We start from the raw sequence: 23,471 nt of genomic DNA on the forward strand, positions 1-23,471 counted from the left end.
GTCCGGAGCCTGTGCTCCACAGCAATCTACCTACAGGGAGGCTGGGAGATACAGTTCTGTTTCATGTCCGGAAAGTGAAAGTAGGATTAGTGAATATCTAGCTGGTTTCTGCTACAAAGACTGTTGGATTTTTGGTAGATTGGAAGCATAGGCATAACATTTTCCAGCTCTTTTTATTAATAGATAAAGGCTATAACCCTACTCTCTCAACTCAGGCTAACTTTTGTGTCTTGCTTTTACCAGTAGAATGTAGTTGAAGTGGTGTTTGCTAGTTCCAGAATCTAGCTTTCTAGTGGCCTTGTCACTTCTGTCTTTGTTCTCTTGGAATGCTGTCTTGGGACTTCCACGTAAGGATGTAGTCTACTGGACAATGAAAGACCACAGGCAGGAAAATCAAGTCACTCCAGCCAACAATCAATCATCAATTGCTCGATTTGCATACATGAGTGAGGCCAACTTGGACCTTCAAGCCCAGCTGACTCTTCCTGAAGGCAACTGCATGAGTCATCCAGGTAAAAGGAGAGGAAAAACTGCATAGCCAATGAACAGAATTGTGATAAACAATGAATCATCGTTTCACGTCACTGAGTTGGGGATGATTTCTTATTGTAACATTAGACAACTGATACAGGTTTAAATTTTTTCAGATTAAAATTTTCCACCTTTGTAAACCTCAAGCTAATGGCTTATAAAAGATCCTACTTTAATGTCATTTCTGGCATTTCTAATCTGTGTGTGATTTCATGATTGTATATGTCTTAGGCTGGGTTTCCCTAGAAGCCGACCTTGAGGAAAGGATGTGGGCGTGAGTTGTTTATTTGGGAGCACTAGTGGGTGAGTGGGAAGTGATACAAGGAAAAGAAGGAAGCCAATGCAGGCATATTATTGAACTTGTTATTACTAGACAATTAGGTCTCAATTCTGTAGCAGAACTCTGGTGGATAGAGTAGATCTTACCTCAGAGTTATCCCAACAGAGAGATGAGTAGCTGAGGTATCTATCTACCAAATCCCATCAATTTTTGATAGAGGGATTTTAGGGGGTGAGGAGAGTGTCTTAACACCTCAGTACTTCTGGTCTGCTCTGCCTTGTGCACTGGCTGAGTGGACTCCTGTGATTAGAGAAGGCCTTCACGGGGAGAGTTACAGGGTTCTTGTTTAGAAAAATTCCAGTTGCCCCTTTTTGAAGTATGAATGCTTATGGCATTTGGGTGGGGTACCAACAATAACGTTTGAATTTATCGTCAATATCTGAATATTATAAATATTAATATCTAAATATATTATTTTTATTTCAAGTAGTAAATTGTCAAGCTAGATATAACTTGCAGTGAAAAATCTCCTTAAGTGTTCTTCTTGTTAAAATTTTAAAAGTCCAGTGAAATATAAATGTATATTCATTATTGGAAAACTAAAATGCTGCAAGTAAATTGTGATGATTTTGAAGTGTGTTAATTTTATGGAAAAAAATGATTAAGAACTTTAAAAGAGTTAAAAAGTAAAATATTGGAATTTAATATGAACATTGAGAGTGTTTTGGCTGGATAACTTGGAAAGGATACTATTTTTGAATCAAAAATGTATGTAATATTAAATAATACAAAACCAAATAATAGATTATATGATATCATATTCTGAAACTATCTGAAATTATCAAGTGTATTAGTGTCCTTAATGTTAAACAATGAACTGCTGAGAACTTCATTTAATTTTTGGTTACTTTCATGTATGGATTTTATGAAAAAACCTCTTGGAATAATTCACAAATAAAAATAGACTATCGAGTGTCCTTGCCCCTGTGGTGAGCCACAGCTGCCCTCCACCTCTGCCGGAGACCCTCCAACACTAGCAGCCATGTAGCTAACAGGATCTTGGTGCTCGGGCTGGGTGTCAGGCCTGAGCCTCTGAGGTGGGAGAGCTGAATTCAAGACATTGGACCACCAGAGACCTCCCAGCCCCACATAATATCAATTGGTGAGAGATCCCCCAGGTATCTCCATCTCAACACTAAGACCCAGCTCCACTCAATGACCAGCAAGCTTCAGTGCTGGACACCCCATGCCAAACAACTAGCAAGACAGGAACACAACCACACCCATTAGCAGAGAGGCTGCCTAAAATCATAATAAGTTCACAGACACCCCAAAACACACCACTGGAGGTGGTCCTGCCCACAAGAAATAAAAGATCCAGCCTCATCCACCAGAACACAGGCACTAGTCCCCTCCACCAGGAAGCCTACACAACCCACTGAACCAACCTTAGCCACTGAGGCAGACACCAAAAACAACGGGAAATATGAACCTGCAGGTTGTGAAAAGGAGACCCCAAACACAGTAAGTTAAGCAAAATAAGACAGAGAAACACACAGCAGATGAAGGAGCAAGGTAAAAACCACCAGACCAAACAAATGAAGAGGAAATAGGCAGTCTACCTGAAAAAGAATTCAGAGTAATGAGAGCAAAGATGTTACAAAATCTTGGAAATAGAATGGAGAAAATACAAGAAATGTTTAACAAGGACCTAGAAGAACTAAAGATGAAACAAACAATGATGAACAACACAATATATGAAATTTAAAATTCTCTAGAAGGGATCAATAGTGGAATAACTGAGGCAGAAGAACAGATAAGTGACCTGCAAGATAAAATAGTGGAAATAAGTACCATGGAGCAGAATAAAGAAAAAAGAATGAAAAGAATTGAGGACAGTCTCAGAGACCTCTGAGACAACATTAAATGCACCAACATTTAACTTATAGTGGTCTCATAAGAAGAAGAGAAAGAGAAAAGGTATGAGAAAATATTTGAAGAGATTATAGTTGAAAACTTACCTAATATGAGAAAGGAAATGGTCAATCAAGTCCAGGAAGCACAGAAAGTCCTGTACAGGATAAATCCAAGGGGAAACACATCAAGACACATATTAATCAAACTATCAAAAATTAAATACAAAGGAAAAATATTGAAAGCAGCAAGGGAAAAGCAACAAATAATATACAAGGGAATGCCCATAAGGTTAACAGCTGATGGTTTAGCAGAAACTCTGCAAGCCAGAAGGGAATGGCAGGACATATTTAAAGTGATGAAAGGGATAAACCTACAATCAAGATTAGTCTACCCAGCAAGGATCTCATTCAGATTCGATGGAAAAATTAAAATGTTTACAGACAAGCAAAAGCTAAGAGAATTCAGCACCACCAAACCAGCTTTACAACAAATGCTAAAGGAACTTCTCTAGGCAGGAAACACAAGAGAAGGAAAAGACCTACAATAACAAACCCAAAACAATTAAGAAAATGGTAATAGGAACATACCTATCAATAATTACCTCAAATGTAAATGGATTAAATGCTTCCACCCAAAGACATAGACTGGATGAATGGATACAAAAACAAGGCCTGTATATATGCTGACTACAAGTGACCCCTTTCAGACCTTGGGACACATACAGACTGAAAGTGAGGGGATGGAAAAAGATATTCCATGCAAATAGAAATCAAAAAAAGCTGTAGTAGCAATTCTCATATCAGACCTAGGGACACTTGAAAATGGGATGGAATCTAGCAGTGGTTTTGCAGACGTTACTACACTGGCGGAGGATATTCACCTTCCCCAGCTCTTTAATTCTTTGAAAGATCTTGATCAATCCAAAAGTCCCAACATGATCAAAGCCAAAGACAACAGAGCCATTAAGGTGAATCAGGTGCAGCAAAAGCCAAGTGTCATAAAGGTTCCCTCTGCTCAACCAGGAAGAACAAACATAAAGCCTCTGAGCCTATCAGTGGTGCTACCAAGGCCAAAATCCAGCCAAAGAATCCAGAGTGCCTGTTAGGGGGAGAAGTGCTTCTATGCCATGCTGCAGTCAGGGACAGCGCTCCTGTGAACACGGCCAAGTATTCCAAAGGCAAACCTCAGAAAGCTGCATCCAGAAAGATCAGCAAAACGAAGAGCCACGGGCAGGAAAGGACCTCAAGGACCAGAGGAAGGAAGAAGGCTGAAGAGAATAAGCAGTGAGGGAACAAAGTCAAGGCAGGAGAGAAGCCAACAATTCCCCAGACGAAGCGAAGGAAGCAGCAAACTGAGCTTATCCAAGAGAGCTTTAAAAAGCCTCGAACCTCCCTAGGCATGTGCAGGCTGGGGTCTGTGAAGGTTCTTCATGCACTGGGGGAGAAGAATGATAAGAAAACTGGGCTCTCTTCCTGTCGGGTCTTGGGAAATTCAAGCAACCCTAAACACCCCCAGCTATCCAGCCATGGAGGCATACCCCACCTGAGGGTAAGAGTCCTGAGAAAACTCAAGTCGAAGCCCAGAAACCAGACAGCAGTGCTGAGAAAGAGTGTCCCTCTCCATCCCAGTATGATCTGCCGCCTCCTGGGAAGGTCAAGTTGATACCTCTGCCATTTTCTGCCTGGGACAAGCCTCAATCTTGACCTGCTCCTCGGAGGCCACAGTCTCTGTCCTCTCATTGGCCTGCTCTGGCTGACTGTGCCCAGCCTGCTTCTACTAACTCAGCTCAACCTCCTGCAGTGAGTTCATCCCAGCCAGCTCCTGCCTCTTTGCCAGTTCCTGCCAAACCATCTCAGCCAACTATGACTAACCAACCCAAACGGGTTGGACCGACCATACGCAGCCTAGTGTCCCTCAGTCTGCTGCTCCTAGGCCTGCACCCTACGGAACTTCATCTTGCACTTCTCTCCAGCGGGAGCCTGTTCCCCCTGCTGTGACTAAGCGCCAGTCCCCACCCAAGCTCCAAACCCCATTTCTACTCCAAGACTTCAGCGAGCAACCAGTTCCATGGAAGGAACCCAATGTTCCTGAGCCAGTAATGTCAAAGCCCATCGAACACGAGCAGAGGCCAGAGCGGGAGGCCATGAAGAGACGGGCTCAACAACAACATGAGAATGCTGCCAAATACACCTCTTTGGGGAAAGTGCAATTTTTCATTGAGAGGGAAAAAGAAATGGAAATTGCTGACTACTACGGATATGTAAAGTAAGAGCTGCTAGGAGTGTTGGTGCCACCTTGGGGACCAGCTGCTCTTCCATATACAGATAAGACAGGTATAAATTTCTCTATTTATTTTGATATATTTTAACACAATAAAACTGAATAAATAAATGTAATAGAATTAATAGGTGAGTAATAAAACTTTTGAATCTTGCTGCTAATTGTGGCGTGATTTTTGTTTTTTGATGGGGTTGGAATCAAATTCTGCATGAGAAAGGGAGGACTGAAAGTTGGATGGGAGAATGAAGGAAATAGGTAAAAACTGAGGAAAGAGAAAGGAAGTTTGTCCAGGGCTAGGAAGGCCAAAAGACATTTATGGATTTATGAAAGGAAGCAGGAGTGGGGATGAAATGGAAGAAGTAAAAAGCATGGTCAGTGGTCAGGGGTGAAAGAACAAAATTTGAGTAGAGTTTAAGATGACAGAAGGTGAGTCTAGGTTCACTAAGAGAAATAGAAAAACTCTCTTGGGGAGGTTGGCCTTAAGTCTCACAACCACCAGATAGGTATTTAAGAAAACAGGAGGTTCAGGACACATCTCTGAAAGGTTTGAGTTGCCTTATCCAGGTGTGATTATAGTGGGGGAATAGGAAATCTACCAGAGAGGTGGCTAGGGCTCAGAGTTATCCTAGGGGCAGCTGACGACAGGGGCAGAGCCAAGGGAACTGCTGCATCAGGAGGCCCACGAGTAGGCCCTGGTATGTAAATCACCATGTACTCCACACCTAAGCACCAGGGCAGCTAATGCACTATTCAGTTAATCCTGGCAACGACAGGCAATGCCAGTATTCCTGTGCCACTTCACTTAGAGAGGTGCAGCATAGGGCTGAGGTCACATCGCATGTGGAGGTACAAGGCCTCAACTGCAGGCCCAAATGCCTCCGAAGTCCTCAGTATCTGCAAGTGCCCGCAGGCGGCCAACCTGGCTTTCAGAGCACAGCATCCTGAGGTTACTGGTGGATGAGATCAAACTTCTGGAGAGGCCTAAATATTATCTTGAGGGGCTTCCTCCATTGACCAGGGTGCGTGCCGCCTTCTGTAAACATCACCATCAACTGAAACGCACGAGAAAAATCCGACGGAAGCGTCCACTCTCACGGGTGAGAGCGGTGGGGGCACGCACACTGGGCAGCCGCTCCAACAGCCACAGGACCCAGGAGCCCAGCGGTTCACGGGCTCCCTGTGAGGCCTCGTGGGGCAGGTCGAGGGAGTGAGGATGGGAGAGAGCGGCAGGGGTGGGCATCAAAAGGAATGCAGTGGGGAGAAGGGAGAGATGGAGACAGTGGATAGTGACCACGGGAAAACTGGCAATTTTCATTTTCAAAATTAAGTTTTTGAGATGTCATTCACATGCCATAACATTCACCTTCTGAAACTGCAAATTCAGTGTCATTTTGTACATTCATAAGCCTATGCAACCATCACCATCATTTAACCCACCACGTTTTCATCACGCCACAAAGAAGCCCCCGTAACCATCAGCAGGCCCTCTTCATCCCCTCCTCCTTCAGTCCCTGCAACCATTAATTTCCTTTCTGTCGCTATGGTTTTGCCTTTTCTGGATATTTCATGACATAATACAAATGGGACCACTGTGTGTGGCTTCTTTCACTTAGCGTAATGTTTTCAAGTTCGTCCATGTCGTAGCATGTGTCAGTACTTCATTCCTTTTTATGACTGTATAATATTTCACATATAACCACATTTAAAAATCCATTCATCCATTGATGGGCATTTGGGTTTTTTACACTAATAATCTCCATTTATTGACAGTTTATTCTGTGCCAGGCAGCACCAGGCTAAGTTACTGACCTTATTTCACAGATAAAGAGGCTTGGAGAGTGTGAAGAGTTTGCCTAAGATTAAGAGCTAGCAACTGGGGGAACTGGGGTTTGAACTCAGGCGAACTTCAGAGGTAATAAATTCACATGACAGAACATTAGAAAAGGTACACAAGGGTATTCAACGAAAAGTCACCCTTTTCCCCACGTGCCCCAGCCACACATTTCCCTCCTCAGAGACATCAGCTTTTGCCATGCTGTGGATCCTTCCAGAGAACTATTTATACCTCAACGTGTATGTATCACAATTTATTGACTAATCTGTCCCACTGATTTGAAATGTCACTTTTATGGTATAACAGATTCTTATACGTATTTATATTACTCTTTTCAGATCTGTCCTGACTCTTTTTTGCCTATCTTTTATGTTTTCCATTTCTCTAAAATCCTTTTTATCTTGAAAAAACTTTTTCCTTTTCCTGTTTGTTTCTCTTAAGGCATTATGTTCATTCACTCATATGATTTTATTTAAATTATTTACTTTTGGCGGTGTCGGGTATTAGTTGCAGCACGTGGGCTCTTCGTTGCAGTGCGTGGGCTCTTCCTCGTGGCTCGTGGGCTCTCTAGTTGTGGCGCGTGGGCTCCACAGCACGTGGGCTCAGTAGTTTCGGCGGGCGGGCTTAGTTGGCCTGAGGCATGGGGGATCTCAGTTCCTCAACCAGGGATCGAACATGCATACCCAGCATTGGAAGGCAGATTTTTTTTTTTTTTGCGTTACGCGGGCCTCTCACTGTTGTGGCCTCTCCCATTGCGGAGCAACAGGCTCCGGACACACAGGTTCAGCAGCCATGGCTCACGGGCACAGCCGCTCCGCGGCATGTGGGATCTTCCCAGACCGGGGCATGAACCCGTGTCCCCTGCATCGGCAGGCGGACTCTCAACCACTGTGCCACCAGGGAAGCCTTGGAAGGCATATTCTTAACCACTGGACAACCAGGGAAGTCCTCACTCTTGTATTATTTTAAATTTAGTCCTCATTTCTGAATTTTTTTTCTTTTATTTTGAATTCTGTCCTGAGTTCTATCATCTTACCTAATTCTGGTTTATGCTGTTAGTTCATCTTTTTTTTATTATGGTAAAATATACATAAAACAAAATTTAGTATTTCAACCATTTTCAAGTATATAATTCAGTGACATTATATACATTCACAATGCTGTGCGAACATCACCACTATCCAAATTAAAAATAATTATGTCTAAAGATTGAGCAGGACCTCAGAAAGATGGAGGCAGCAGCATAGTTTCTGAATCTCTCCAAACCCTTTCATGGAAGATCAACTAAAACCAAACACCCATAGGTGGTAGTTATCAGCATTTACCATTTGCAGGACTGTTTCACCATCCCAAACAGAAACTCTAGAGCCATTAAACAGTAACTTCCCATTCCCTCCTCGATCCATGTTCTTTCATCTTTTCCATTGTTTTTCCTAACATCTTTTAGCCCACTTTGAAATAATAGGTTACAGTTTTGATCTGTTTTGTGGACCTGTCTTTTCCAACTTGATTTTATTGTCTGAAGAGATGCTATTCTGCTCCTCATTCTCTTTTTTCTTACACTACCTCTGTAAGGGATTTGATCCTAATCCTTTTATTGATTTTTGGATGAAAAAAGTTTTAAAGCACTTTGAAAAGGAGGTGTAAGGCCATGTGGAAACGTGTTCCTCATGGCTGTTTCATCAATGCTTCACTTATACTGTTTTGAAATAACTCTTTTCCAGGAGGCATAAACCAGTGGGCTTTATCATTGGACAGAGTGCAGGGAAACGACCCCACAAAAGCTGATCACCTTAGCAAAAATGATTTAGTTATGATTTCACCCAAGATTGGTCACCAACCAGCCTGGGAAACTCAATGAACCAGAGACAAGGTATAATGCCATCTTTCCTTCTCTCTGCCTCAGCTCTCAAGGATTGGTCACCTACATGTTATTCGTAATTATTAGTTGGTTTCTGTTCATAATTACTATCAGAAGACACAGCACTTATGGGTCTAATTACATTGCCCAGCTACGCACCATTCTTCTTCATTTTGGCCTCCTGTCCACCAGCAGGAACCTGATTTATTTTTGTTCTCCCTTCACCACAGCCCAGTAATTTTTGTGAATGACTCTCAGTCTCACCAGAATCTGTATCTCTCACTCTGCCCCAACATCCCACCCCATCATTCACTCCCTGAAGTGTACTCTAGAAATTTAGGAAAACTGGATATTTTAACACTGTTCACCATCTCTTATGAAACCAGAAGAAGAGCCGCTCTCTTATGAAACGATGGAGAACTTGTAAGGATAAAACACCAGTCTGCAGGAGAAAGGGAAGAAGAGAATGATGGAAATAGTTTCCTGAAAACTATTTTTACATTTTGTTTTGTTTGTTCCTGGTAAATAAATTGAAATCTTCTAAACATTAAAAGAAAATCTAAACCACTAAATTCAATAATACAGGAACATAACTTTTTAAAAAAATTTCTTTGGCTGCGCAGCATGTGGGATCTCAGCTCCCCAACTAGGGATTGAACCCACGCCTGCTGCATTGGAAATGCAGAGTCTTAACCACTGGACCACGAGGGAAGTCCTAGGAATATAACTTTTAGAGGAGAAGTTATAAACCCCTTGGTTATATGAACTGGAGATTTTTGTAAGAAGTCATGTATTTTAAATGACTTGGAGCTTTAAAGAAAGGAAGGAAGGAAGGAAGGAAGAAAAAGGGACTTCCTTGGTGGTGCAGTGGATATAATATCAAAAATAAAGTAATTAATTAAATAAATTTAAAAGAAAAAAATCTCTGAAATCCACTCTCTAATTATTCAGGCTGTTATATCTCGCTATTTCCAGATACAACCCTTTCAAAACTTTTGGTAAAAGGTTATCTTATGTCAGAGCAAATGAATTACAAACTTTTCTCTTTGTCCAAAATTTGAGAAATTCCCCTACACTTCTACCTTCAAATTTTATAAAAACGGAAAAGTAGTGACAACCCTTATACTTACATCCAATTGCATCATCTGGCCACATGCCTTCTACAGCAATCAAATATCTACAAAACAACAAAACGCGAATCATTTGTAAATGAAAAGAAAATCAAGGTTTTGCAAAAAAGGTCCAATTTTGCTTTACAAATATAGATATAAAAATCCTAAGAAAGTATCAGCACATCTAATCAATAATTATTAAAGAATGATATATACCATGATTACAAAAAGGCTTTATTCCAAGGATGCAAGGATAACACAACTTTAGAAAATCTATTAATATAATTATTTACATTAATACAATAATTTAATTAATAAATGAAAGAGAATAAAATACAGGACCAAACTGGCAGATGTTAAAAAGTTATCTGATAACATGCAACAGTCAGTATGGGTGAAAATGCTCTGTATGCTAAAAACAGGAGACTTAATATGACAGAGTATTCATCAAGAACCAACAAATAACAAAAGACAAATCAGGACAAATACTAACATCATATCTAAAAAACCCTATCTAACCAACCATAGGAGCCAGAGACTTAGGAATCACCATCACTGACAGCTATTTCTCCCTCACCCTCATCCTCAACCCACCACCAGTGCTAACAAGGATACTGCCTACATACCTCTAGAATCTGTCCACATCTTTCCACCAAAATGACCACCATACCCTGGTCCAAGCCACCATTATGCCCAATTTCTACAAAAGTCTCCTAACTTGTTTCCTCACTTCCACTCTTTCTCCCTGCAGTGTATTCTCCACTCGGTAGCAAAAGCGATAGGTTGAAAATGCAATTGGGTATGTTGCACATACTCACCTTCAACAGAAAAAGTTCAATGGTTTTCTATTAAAGTCTGAAACCTTAAACATAAGCCTGCACGATCGAGCTCCTGCCCACACTTGTAGCTCCATTATAACCACATGCTCCCCCAACAGCCCCACCTTCCTGGCCAGTTCCTCCAGCACAGCATATGCTTTCATACTATAGGGTCTTTTGATATTCCTTATGCTCAGAAATCTCTCTACAGTGTCCCTATCTGCTTAATACCTACTCATCCTTCAGATATCCGCTGAAACATCCCTAAATAAACCTTCTCTAATCTCCAATCCTCCCTAAAATATGCTCTCATGGAACCATGTTCCTCTCCTTGGCACTTGTCAGAGATGTAATTCTACATGCAGTGTATGATTCTTGAATATCTATTCCCTCTCTGGACTGTTAGAATTCACAAAGGGCAGGTCAAGTCTCTTTACTCACAAAATGTCACGTCTTTTTGCTAGCACCCAGCACAGTGCTTAAACATAACATATGCTCAATAAGTATTTCCTGCTTGAACAACCATAAATTGGTACAGTGTAGCAACATCCATAAAAAGCATAAGTGCATCAACTCTTTGATGCAGAAGTCCCATTCTGAGTGAAGTTAACTGAGACAAAGCATATATATTCAAAGGTGTTCACACAGCAAGGTTCATTACTTTGACGTTTTATAATATCAAAAACTTCGGACTTTTATATGTTCATCAGTGAGCAAAGGAACAATGCAACCTTAAAAAAATAAACAAATGGGACCTAATGAAACTTAAAAGCTTTTGCACAGCAAATGAAAGAAAACCCTCAGAATGGGAGAAAATATTTGCAAACGAATCAACAGACAAAGGATAATAAAATATATAAATCTCCAAAATATATAAATAAGTCATGCAGCTCATTATTAAAAAAACAAACAACCCAATCAAAAAATGAGCAGAAGACCTAAATAGACATTTCTCCAAAGAAGACATACAGATGGACACAGGGCACATGAAAAACTGTTCAATATCACTAATCATCACTCAACATCCTGCTGCACTTGATTCTATTATCATAATTAACCCACTTAGAGTCACTACATTTTTATCTTCCTAGATAACTGTAAGTTGCTACTGAACAAAGACTTTTACTCACCTCTGTATCCCCGTGCCCTAACAACAAACCTATGAGGCTCTCGGTGTTCACTGAAACAATTTATTTTCTGAGTCTCTACCAATTCTAGGGAGTGCATAGTATAGTCTCCTCCTCATTATCAGTGAGGCTGGCACCTGTGGGAGGGCCTTACAGCAGAGGAAAGTCACCAATGGATCATAACTAAGGTCCTGAGACTGCAATGGCAGACAGCATGGCAAAGTTGGCCCACTGCATGCAGAAGACCCGCAGAGGAGTCAGCATATGCAATGGACTACACTTGGTATAACATGTGAACAATCAAGGTTTACAAACGTGTTCTCATGCACTTGTAAGGATCTTCTAGCCCACGCGGAACAGACAGAACACACACAAAGGAGCCTGGAGGAAGTGAGTAGGCCGGCAGCTGCGCCCTAACATCTTAAGAGGTAACATTTGTGTGACTACAGTTTCAACAAATCAGATCATTTGCCTCCTTTCTAGACACCCTGGTTATCACAGGCAAGGCCAAGTCTCTCAAGTTTTAAAGCTAAATTACAGGGAAGATCTGTGAATAGGGCTGAAGATACTTAAGAGCTAGTACCTGCATTAAGCAAGCAGATTATAGAATGAAAATTTATCTTGAAATTCCAGTCTCTCCCTCTCTCTCTCACCTCCTATCTCCTATCTTCCCACCTCCATCTCTATTCCTTCTCCCCTACTCCCTGTTTTATGTATATATGTGCATGATTTTATATATACATGGAATATTTACCGTCTGTTAAATTTATTTAATAAAGTGCACACTCCTTAGGCTAAATTTAGAAAGAGGACAAAATGAACACTTTCACATGGGCGTCAGTGTGTTCCAAAGACAAAAGATTCCTCAGTCTTAAAACATGGCAAATACCACGTTCCTTCTGATAGTTAGATGCTAGAAAAAGGCAAGTGGATCCTTAAAATTCACACGCTATTAAGACCTACTATCAACAGAGTAGGTCTTAAAGCGGAAACAAGAAAACACCAGCCTTTTAAGTTCTTCCTGTCTGAAGATAAGAATAAGAGGTGGTAGTGTTCTTCCTCACTTGCACCCGAAGTGTAAAAGCAGCAAAAATATCTTAAACACATATATGATGAGGAAGCCGCTCTTCTGGTCCACTCTGTTTTGTTTTGCTTCTAGGGATCTGTCTCACTCCGAACCTTTGCTTTTTGTTTTCTCTTTTATATACGCTAAGACCCTGAGAGTCTTAACCTCTTCTTCCACCTCTCAACCAATAAATAGGACAAAAGAACATTTTCATTTTTTATGTATTTTTCCATTCAAGTTTTTAAAAAAGAGATAAGTAAGCTATTTCAGTTGATATTTCTCACAAAAATCACTTTCCAAATTAACTAAATTGTCTGTCACCATAAACAGGAAAAACACCGTACTCTGTTAGCACCATCTGACATTTCCACCTTAATGTTACCAAACACAACAGGCCTATTGTCAGAACTATCAAAAATGTTAAAAATCCCCAACCCAACTCAAAATGCATACCAAAGTTCACGTAAAGGAAAAAAAAAAACAAAAACAACTCACCGTTATCTTTATGTTCTTTCAGAAACCCTTTAACAGCACACTGGTATTTAAAACTAGTGTCGTCATCTGGCACCTGATGCCCAATTGTACAAATTTTTAAATAAGGAATAGTTTCTGGTAAGTCCTGTAAGGCAAAACCATGAAAATATGTATAATAATATATATTTCCCTTTGTAGGGAAAGAATAAAAAATTAGAGAAGGCAGAATATAAACCAGGAGATTACATTAAACTTTGTATGTCAGTCATTCTGATGAGAGCCATTTTTTCCAAAGCTGCTTTAACCAGTAATTATCACTTGATTTTCATTAAAACTGCAGAACGGACAGTTACCAGGCATGCAAAAGGAAAAGCAAATCTATGTGAATGAATGCACATGTAAGTCAAAATGATATAAACAGTTCTACCTACATTTATGTTCTATCTTACATTTCAAGGGCCATAAAGCGGCTGTGATTTAAGGAGAAGAGTAGAATAGAGTCAGAAGAACTTGGATTCGAATTAGGAAATAGAGGCAATTTCAGGCATTGTTGAGAACTGGTATTCTTGAGGTGGGAGAAAGTAGACTATCAATAGAAGACAGAAAAGGATAAGTGAAAATTCTCTAGTTCTGAATTTAAATGGGAAGTAGCAGCAGGAACCTAAGACATATTTTAAAAATATTAAAAACAAACATACATATTTCCTAGCTCTGACCACTGAAAAAGTCTAGAAACAACTGATGTCATTTCAAAAGGACTCAGGAGTCACTGAGAAGCTCCAACTGGCCAAAGATAGGGCCTCAGTTAGAATAATAACTGTAACGGAGTCCACGGTGATAGGAATAAATAAATTTTACAAAACTGGTCACCACTGGAGGATATTTGTGAATCAACTCATTATATTGAAAACTGTTAAATAAAAGAAGAGAATCATGCCTCTACAACTGGGCAACCAAACAGTTGATGAGGGGACTCTTCTGATAGAAATATACCCAGCTATTAAGTGAAAAAAAGAACAACAGAATTAACCATTTTTTGAAGCCTCAACTGAATTAATGGACGTAGGTATGAATCATCATTGATTACTAATATCACAGAAAGAGACAATTATATGTCTACATAGAAGAACACATCATCACCTATGGAACTGTCTTGCCAAAACAAAACAGGCAAGCTTCATTCTGATCAACTACCAATTTACAGGAAATAAAAGGATTGAAGAATATGTTAACAACACATGGAATGTAATCATCAAACTCTAGATGGGACAAATTACCTGGTTTCTTTAAAAATAAAATTCAAGGAGGAAAAAAGAAGTGAGAGAGACATGGAGGGAGAACCTAGAGATTAAATAAGACTTCAGAGACCTAACAATCAACGGCAAAGTGTGGACCTTACTTGCATCTAATTCAAAATTCTTAAAAATAATTTTTTATGACATTTAGGAGACAACTGCAAATTTGAGCACTCACTGGGTATTTAATATTAAAAAATGATATTAAGGAATAAAAGTCCTATATTTTAAAAATACATACCAAAAATATATGGGTGGGGCTTCCCTGGTGGTGCAGTGGTTAAGAATCTGCCTGCCAATGCAGGGGACACGGGTTCGAGCCCTGGTATGGGAAGATCCCGCATGCCGCGGAGCAACTAGGCCCGTGAGCCACAGCTACTGAGTCTGAGCGTCCGGAGCCTGTGCTCCACAACAGAGAGGCTGCGATAGTGAGAGGCCCGTGCACCGTGATGAAGAGCGGCCCCCGCTTGCCGCAACTAGAGGAAGCCCTCGCACAGAAATGAAGACCCAACACAGGCAAAACGTAATAATAATTAATTAATTAATTTTTAAAAAATGTATAGGTGTAATTACAGGTTGTCTCAGAGCTGCTTCAAGATAATATGGCTGGACGGAGGGGAAGATGGCGGAAGAGTAAGACACGGAGATCACTTTCTTCCCCACAGATACACCAGAAATACATCTACATGTGGAGCAACTCCTACGGAACACCTACTGAATGCTGGCAGAAGACCTCAGACCTCCCAAAAGGCAAGAACCCCCCCCCCACCACGTACCTCGGTAGGGCAAAAGAAAAAACAGAGATAAAAGAATAGGGACGGCACCTGCACCAGTGGGAGGGAGCTGTGAAGGAGGAAAGATTTCCACACACTAGGAAGCCCCTTCGCGGGCGGAGACTGCGGGAGGTGGAGGGGGGTGCTTCGAAGCCACGGAGGAGAGTGCAGCAACAGGGGATGCGGAGGGCAAAGCGGGGAGATTCCTGCACAGAGGATCGGTGCCGACCAGCACTCACCAGCCCGAGAGGCTTGTCTGCTCACCCGCTGGGGCGGGCGGGGCTGCAAGCTGAGGCTCGGGCTTTGGTCGGAGCGCAGGGAGAGGACTGGGGTTGGCGGTGTGAACACAGCCTGAAGGGGTTAGTGCACCACGGCTAGCCGGGAGGGAGTCCGGGAAAAGGTCTGGAGCAAGAGACTTTTTCTTCCCTCTTTGTTTCCTGGTGCGCGAGGAGAGGGGTTTAAGAGCACTGCTTAAAGGAGCCCCAGAGACTGGCGCGAGATGCGGCTAAAAGCGTGGACCCCAGAGACGGGCACAAGCCATGGCTATAAGCGTGGACCCCAGAGACGGTTGCGAGCCGCAGCTAAAAGCGTGGACCCCAGAGACGGGCGCGAGCCGCGGCTAAAAGCGCAGACCCCAGAGACGGGCGGGAGACTCTAAGGCTGCTTCTGCCGCCACCAACGGGCCTGTGTGCGAGCACAGGTCAGTATCCACACCCCTCTTCCTGGGAGCCTGTGCAGCCCGCCCCTGCCAGGTTCCCGGGATCCAGGGACAACTCCCCCGGGAGAATGCAAGGTGGGCCCCAGGCTGGTGTAACGTCACGCCGGCCTCTGCCGCCCCAGGCTCGTCCCGCACTCCGCGCCCCTCCCTCTCCCCGGCCTGAGTGAGCCAGAGCCCCCAAATCAGCGGCTCTAACCCCGTCCTGTCTGAGCAAAGAACAGACGCCCTCCAGCGACCTACACGCAGAGGCATGGCCAAATCCAAAGCTGAGCCCCTGGGAGCTGTGAGAACAAAGAAGAGAAAGGGAAATCTCTCCCAACAGCCTCAGAAGCAGTGCATTAAAGCTCCACAATCAACTTGATGTACCCTGCATATGTGGAATACATGAATAGACAACGAATCATCCCAAACTGAGGAGGAGGACGTTGAGAGCAAGATTTATGATTTTTTCCCCTTTTTCTCTTTTTGTGAGTGTGTAGTTGTATGCTTCTGTGTGAGATTTTGTCTGTATAGCTTTGCTTCCACCATTTGTCCTAGGGTTCTATCTGTCCGTTTTTTAAAAAAATTTTTTCTTAATAATTATTTTTAATAACTTTATTTTACTTTACCTTCTTTCTTTCTTTCTTTCTTTCTTTCTTTCCTCTCTTTCTTTCTTTCTTTCTTTCTTTCTTTCTTTCTTTCTTTCTTTCTTTCTTTCTTTCTTTCTTTCTTTCTTTCTTTCTTTCTTTCTTTCTTTCTTTCTTTCTTTCTTTCTTTCTTTCTTTCTTTCTTTCTTTCTTTCTTTCTTTCTTTCTCCAAAGGTTCCAGTTTCTCCACTGCCTTGTCAACACTTAGTACTGTCCATCTTTCTTATTATAGCCATCCTAGTTGGTGTGAAGTAGTATCTCATTGTGATTTTAATTTGTATTTCCCTAATGACTGATAATGTTGAACATCTTTTCATATGTTTATTGGCCACTGTTATATCTTCTTTGGTGAAATGTGTATTCAAATCTTTTGTCCATTTTTAAATTACATATGTGGAATGTCTCACAATTTATTTAAACCTTTAATTTCTCCCACCAATGTTATATAGTTTTCAGTGTGCAAGCCTTGCACTTATGTTGTTAAATTTATTCCCTGATTTTCTTTCCTTAATTTTATTTTCAGATTGCACGTTGCTAGAATATAGAAATACAATTGATTTTTTTATCTTGTTGATCTTGTATTCTGCAGTCTGGTTAAACTTATTTATTAGTTCTAATACTTTGTGAATTCCTTAGTATTTTCTACTGATAGCATCATGTCATCTGCAAATAAAAAGTTTTACTTCTTCCTTTCCAATCTGGGTTCTGTTCTTTCACAGATATCTTATACATAAAAAGCAAGTAACTGCATATGTTTTCTTCTCTTTTCACAAAAATGGCAGCAAACTTTGTTTTTTGTACTTGACAGTACATATTGAAAGTCCATTTTAGTGCATAAAGTGTTCTCTCTCTTTTTTTAAAAAAACAGCTGCAGAAAAATTATAGTGGATTGCCAGTCAGATCTTCCTCACCACCTTTTCATACATATTGATTTAACATCATCATAGTCTTACAGTTTTATATTAGTAGCTTTTTACATTTTTTAATCTAAATCATTTGTTCTTTGTAACACTTCTATAATTTCAGAAATTTAGGTATTCCCTTTTCTAGATGGGGAAACTGGCACAGAGATTATGGCTTGCTCAAATAGAGACAGCTAGTAAAGGGAAGATCTGAGACTGGTTTAGGTCTTTGGACACCTGACTCAGAGCTTTTTCTACTGCCTCGGAAATACTGCTGCTATTCCTCCTGCCTGATGTGTAGGGCCTGACAATTATCCCTTGTTTGATTTGGCCTATCATGCCTGTTATTATTTGGGATCCTGACAGCACTTTTGGCCCTCCCAGATGTGCATTATATGGGAAAGCTGGTTCCACCAACTTGTCCTTCAACCCCTGTAACTCCGTCTTGCCCTCAAGTACGTAATGAGAAATTTTGTTGTTTTATTCAAATCTAGTTGTGACCATGTCTACTAGGAAAAACAAGGCTAACCTAGCAGGGCTTATTCTGCCAGGCTTAATGAAACTTGGCTAAAATTTTCTCATCTTTTCTTTAACTTCTAAATGCTTGCAAATTATCAAATGTGTGATCCATGCTAGAATTTTACAGGTCATCATTATTAAACCCCGCAGTTTGCAATGCTTATATTTTTGAAAATTAAAGTAGTTCCTGTCCCCAGACATCTAACAGCCAGCTCCGTCTCCTCCAGGATCTGTTGCAAATTCCCTGAAGACCCTGAAATATAGTTTATCTAGTTTAGGGAAGCAGATATTCTGTTTCCTTTCCTGACTTGGGCTTGAATTTACTCTACCAAATATGCTTAAGTAGACAAACATCTGACATTTATTCAAAATATAGATGCCCAGAGCCCTCACCTAGAAACTCCAATTCATTGTTCTGGGTTAGGACCCTCCCTCAGGAGATTGTTCTGATGAACAAGTTTAAGAAATACTATTTTATATCATATTTGTTCGACTATATTTTGATAATCTTTTTATCAGCCACTAACACTCCACCATCAACTCCCTTTATTGCTCTACTTGCTAAAAACAACCTTTTGGGCTCAAATCTTTAAGTGCTTTTTGCAATATTCCACTCATTCAGGACTTCTCATGGCGCCTCTCAGGTCTTTGGCATTTACCCTTTAAGTTTCTAAGTCAGATCTTATTGGAAAGCACTCTCTGCAGTTCATCACTCACTCTCTTTAGTTATCCCCTGCCTGCTTTATCTCTCATCAAAATTTTATGCTGGTGTCAACTCAGAATTTCACTCTGAAGGCACACCAGGCTAATCTTTCTCTTGCATCCTCTTCAGAGTTTTTTCAAGTCCTGGGAGCATAGCCAGTCTCTCCTGCCTTCTTAAAACAGCTCAATCTCGTATCCAACTGCAGCAGCATCCCCCTCCCCATCCAGAAGTGTGTAGTAGCATGTTCACATCGTCACAAGCTTCCTGGCAACCTCATCTCAACAGTTTGAACTGAATTAGAAAGGGCTCTTGGTGATAGTATTTTCTTATCCCTTGGGTAACTGTGCCACTTACTACAGGTAATGATGACAGGATCTCTTGTTCTTCCAGGTGACAGACCATATTTCTTCTGACTCTGTTTCGTCTTCTACCAGCAGCTTCTGGAGCTTGAGCTCTACCCTTTGCAACAAGCAAAATGTACATATGTTAAATAAGGGCATACAAGCAGGTAAATTAATTTAAACATTTCCATGGAAATACAGGTAGCTCTTAAAACTATGGTAAGATACTCAACCTCACTCACAATAAAAGAAATGAAGATTAAAACTATTTACAAGCAGCTTGTGCAGCTCAATAACAAAAAAACCAAACAACCCAATCCAAAAATGGGCAGAAGACCTAAACAGACATTTCTCCAAAGAAGATATACAGACTGCCAACAAACACGTGAAAGAATGCTCAATATCAGTAATCGTTAGAGAAATGCAAATCAAAACTACAATGAGATATCATCTCACACTGGTCAGAATGGCCATAATCAAACAATCTAGAAACAATAAATGCTGGAGAGGGTGTGGAGAAAAGGGAACACTCTTGCCTTGCTGGTGGGAATGTAAATTGATACAGCCACTATGGAGAACAGTATGGAGGTTCCTTAAAAAACTACAAATAGAATGACCATACGACCCAGCAATCCCACTACTGGGCATATACCCTGAGAAAACCATAAAAAACCAAAACCAAAAAGAGTCATGTACCAAAATGTTCATTGCAGCTCTATTTACAATAGCCAGGAGATGGAAGCAACCTAAGTGTCCATCATTGGATGAATGGATAAAGAATATGTGGCACATATATACAATGGAATATTACTCAGCCATAAAAAGAAATGAAATTGAGTTATTTGTAGTGAGGTGGATGGAGGTAGAGTCTGTCATACAGATGAAGTAAGTCAGAAAGAGAAAAACAAATACCATATGCTAACACATATATATGGAATCTAAGAAAAAAAATGTCATGAAGAACCTAGGGGTAAGACGGGAATAAAGACACAGACCTACTAGAGAATGGACTTGAGGATATGGGGAGGGAGAAGGGTAAGCTGTGACAATGTGAGAGAGTGGCATGTACATGTATACACTACCACACATAAAATAGGTTGCTAGTAGGAAGCAGCCGCATAGCACAGGGAGATCAGCTCGGTGCTTTGTGACCACCTAGAAGGGTGGGAATAGGGAGGGTGGGAGGGAGGGAGACGCAAGAGGGAAGAGATATGGGAACATATGTATATGTATAATTGATTCACTTTGTTATAAGGCAGAAACTAACACACCATTGTAAAGCAATTATACTCCAATAAAGATGTTTAAAAAAAAAAAGAAAACTATGCTCCAATGCCATTTGTCAGCTATCAGATTGACAAAAATCTAAGTTTGATAGTATGTTTGTGGGAAAGCCTGTAAGGAAATAGGTACATTCTAGTAGGAATATAAGTTGGGAGTACAACCTCTATTTGGCAGTTTCTATCCAAATTACTTTGACCTGGGCTTCCCTGGTGGTGCAGTAGTTGAGAGTCCGCCTGTCGATGTAGGGGACACAGGTTCGTGCCCCGGTCCGGGAGGATCCCACATGCCACGGAGCGGCTGGACCCGTGAGCCATGGCCGCTGAGCCTGCGCGTCCGGAGCCTGTGCTCTGCAATGGGAGAGGCCACAACAGTGAGAGCCCCGTGTACCGAAAAACAAAAATTACTTTGACCCAGCACTTTTACTTTAGGAGTTTAGCCTATAAATATACAGTGCATATGTGTAAAATGGCAAGTGTAGAGAATTTACCACTGGAGTATTGTTTATTATAAGCAGAAAAGTAAAATCAACTTAGATGTCCATCAGTAGCCAAATTGTTAAATAAGTTATTGTATATCCATATAATGAAGTCCTACATGGGATGAGGAAGCTCTTGCTACTAATATGCCAAGATCTCCGAGATATATAGTTAAAAAGAAAAAGCAACATACAAAATAGTGTATAGCATGCTACTACATGTATTTAAAAAACAAAGGAAGGAAGAGAATTGCTTAAATATGTGCAAAAAATTCTCTGGAATCACAGGGTTATAAACTTAATGAATGGAGAACAAGAGTGGGAAGGAGGCTTTTCACTTTATGACTTCCTATATCTTTTGACTTTATAACACAGAAATCAACTTGCCCCTTGATTATTTTTCCCTTCGAGTCATGTCTTTACATCTGTTCACCTCTTCCTTACCTGGGTGACTGCCAGTAGCACTGTAAGCACTTACTGTCCCTCTCACTTGGGACCAGAACTGAAATCCTTTTCCCATTGAATCCATATTAGTAGTTCTTTCCCTCTAATATCTAAACTGACAAATGAAAATCCTCTCTCCCTCTCTCTCTCTGTCACATACACACACACCCTCCATCTCTCTATCTCTACCCTTGTCTTCCCTCTCTTCTTCTCTCTCCCTCATACCCCTTCACCCCACCCAAGAAGAAGCAGTAGCCTGCGATTTTGAAGGCTTAAATTTTTTTCCTTTACTGAAGTGGAATAAAAAATCCAACTCTAATGGTAATAGTGAAACTACCCTTCCTTACTCGGGTATCATAATAAGGAAATCATGTATATTACTTATCATAGTTAGGATACTTTCGGATGACAATAAGAGAAAATACAACTCAAACTTGTTCTAAAAAATAAGGAAATATAAAATCTCACATACCGAAATTACAATAAAACGTTGAAGAGGCTTGATGTAGTAAGTACAATAATATGATTCCGGGACGAGGGGAAGATGGCGGAAGAGTAAGACGCGGAGATCACCTTCCTCCCTACAGATACACCAGAAATACATCTACATGTGGAACAACTCCTACAGAACACCTACTGAATGCTGGCAGAAGACCTCAGACCTCCCAAAAGGCAAGAATACCCCCACCACGTACCTCGGTAGGGCAAAAGAAAAAAGAAAAAACAGAGACAAAAGGATAGGGATGGGACCTGCACCAGTGGGAGGGAGCTGTGAAGGAGGAAAGGTTTCCACACACGAGGAAGCCCCTTCGTGGGCGGAGACTGCAGGTGGCGGAGGCGGGAAGCTTCGGAGCTGCGGAGGAGAGTGCAGCCACTGGGGTGCGGAGGGTAAAGCGGAGAGATTCCGGAACAGAGGATCGGTGCCGACCAGCACTCACCAGCCCGAGAGGCTTGTCTGCTCACCCGCCAGGGCGGGCGGAGCTGGGAGCTGAGGCTCCGGCTTCGGTCAGAGCGCAGGGAGAGGACTGGGGTTGGCAGCATGAACACAGCCTGCAGGGGGTTAGTGCACCACGGCTAGCCTGGAGGGAGTCTGGGAAAAAGTCTGGAGCTGCCGAAGGGGCAAGAGACTTTTTCTTCCCTCTTTGTTTCCTGGTGCACGAGGAGAGGGGATTAAGAGCGCTGATTAAAGAAGCTCCAGAGACGGGCGCAAGCCCCAGCTAAAAGCACGGACACCAGAGATGGGCATGAGATACTAAGGCTACTGCTGCCGCCACCAAGAGGCCTGTGTGCGAGCACAGGTCACTATCCACACCCCCATTCCGGGGAGCCTGTGCAGCCCACAACTGCCAGGGTCCCTTGATACAGGGACAACTTCCCCGGGAGAACACACAGCGCGCCTCAGGCTGGTGCAACGTCACGCTGGCCTCTGCGACCGCAGGCTCGCCCCGCACTCCATACCCCTTCATCCCCCCGGCCTGAGTGAGCCAGAGCCCCCGATTCAGTGGCTCCTTTAACTCCATCCTGTCTGAGCGAAGAACAGACGCCCTCCAGCGACTTACACGCAGAGGCGGGGCCAGATCCAAAGCTGAGCCCCTGTGAGCTGTGAGAACAAAGAAGAGAAAGGGAAATCTCTCCCAGCAGCCTCAGAAGCAGCGAATTAAAGCTCCACAATCAACTTGATGTACCCTGCATATGTGGAATACATGAATAGACAACGAATCATCCCAAATTGAGGAGGTGGACTTTGAGAGCAAGATTTATGATTTCTTCCCCTTTTCCTCTTTTTGTGACTGTGTATGTGTATGCTTCTGTGTGAGATTTTGTCTGTATAGCTTTGCATACACCACTTGTCCTAGGGTTCTCTCCGTCCGTTTTTTTTGTTTTTTTCTTAATAATTATTTTTATTTTAATAACTTTATTTTATTTTACTTCATCTTCTTTCTTTCTTTCTTTCTCTCTCTCTCTCTTTCTTTCTTTCTTTATTTCTCGCTCTCTTTCCTTCCTTCCCTCCTTTAGAAAACGAATCATCCCAAATTGAGGAGGTGGACTTTGAGTACAAGATTTATGATTTCTTCCCCTTTTCCTCTTTTT

The 23,471-nt window shown here is 41.6% G+C and overlaps 1 pseudogene across 1 annotated transcript in view; it reads left to right on the forward strand.

Annotated features, from left to right (window-relative positions):
- Nucleotides 1-370: 370 nt before the first annotated feature.
- LOC309970161 (uncharacterized protein C2orf78-like) overlaps nucleotides 371-23,471 on the forward strand; it is a 45,085-nt pseudogene continuing 21,984 nt past the window's right edge. The window contains exons 1-2 of the transcript in view: nucleotides 371-512; nucleotides 3,538-4,988. The product of the transcript in view is annotated as an uncharacterized protein C2orf78-like (transcript). The remainder of the gene's footprint in view (nucleotides 513-3,537; nucleotides 4,989-23,471) is intronic.

The sequence above is a fragment of the Leucopleurus acutus genome (assembly GCF_964270905.1).
Source record: "Leucopleurus acutus genome assembly, chromosome: 12".
NCBI lineage: Eukaryota > Metazoa > Chordata > Mammalia > Artiodactyla > Delphinidae > Leucopleurus > Leucopleurus acutus.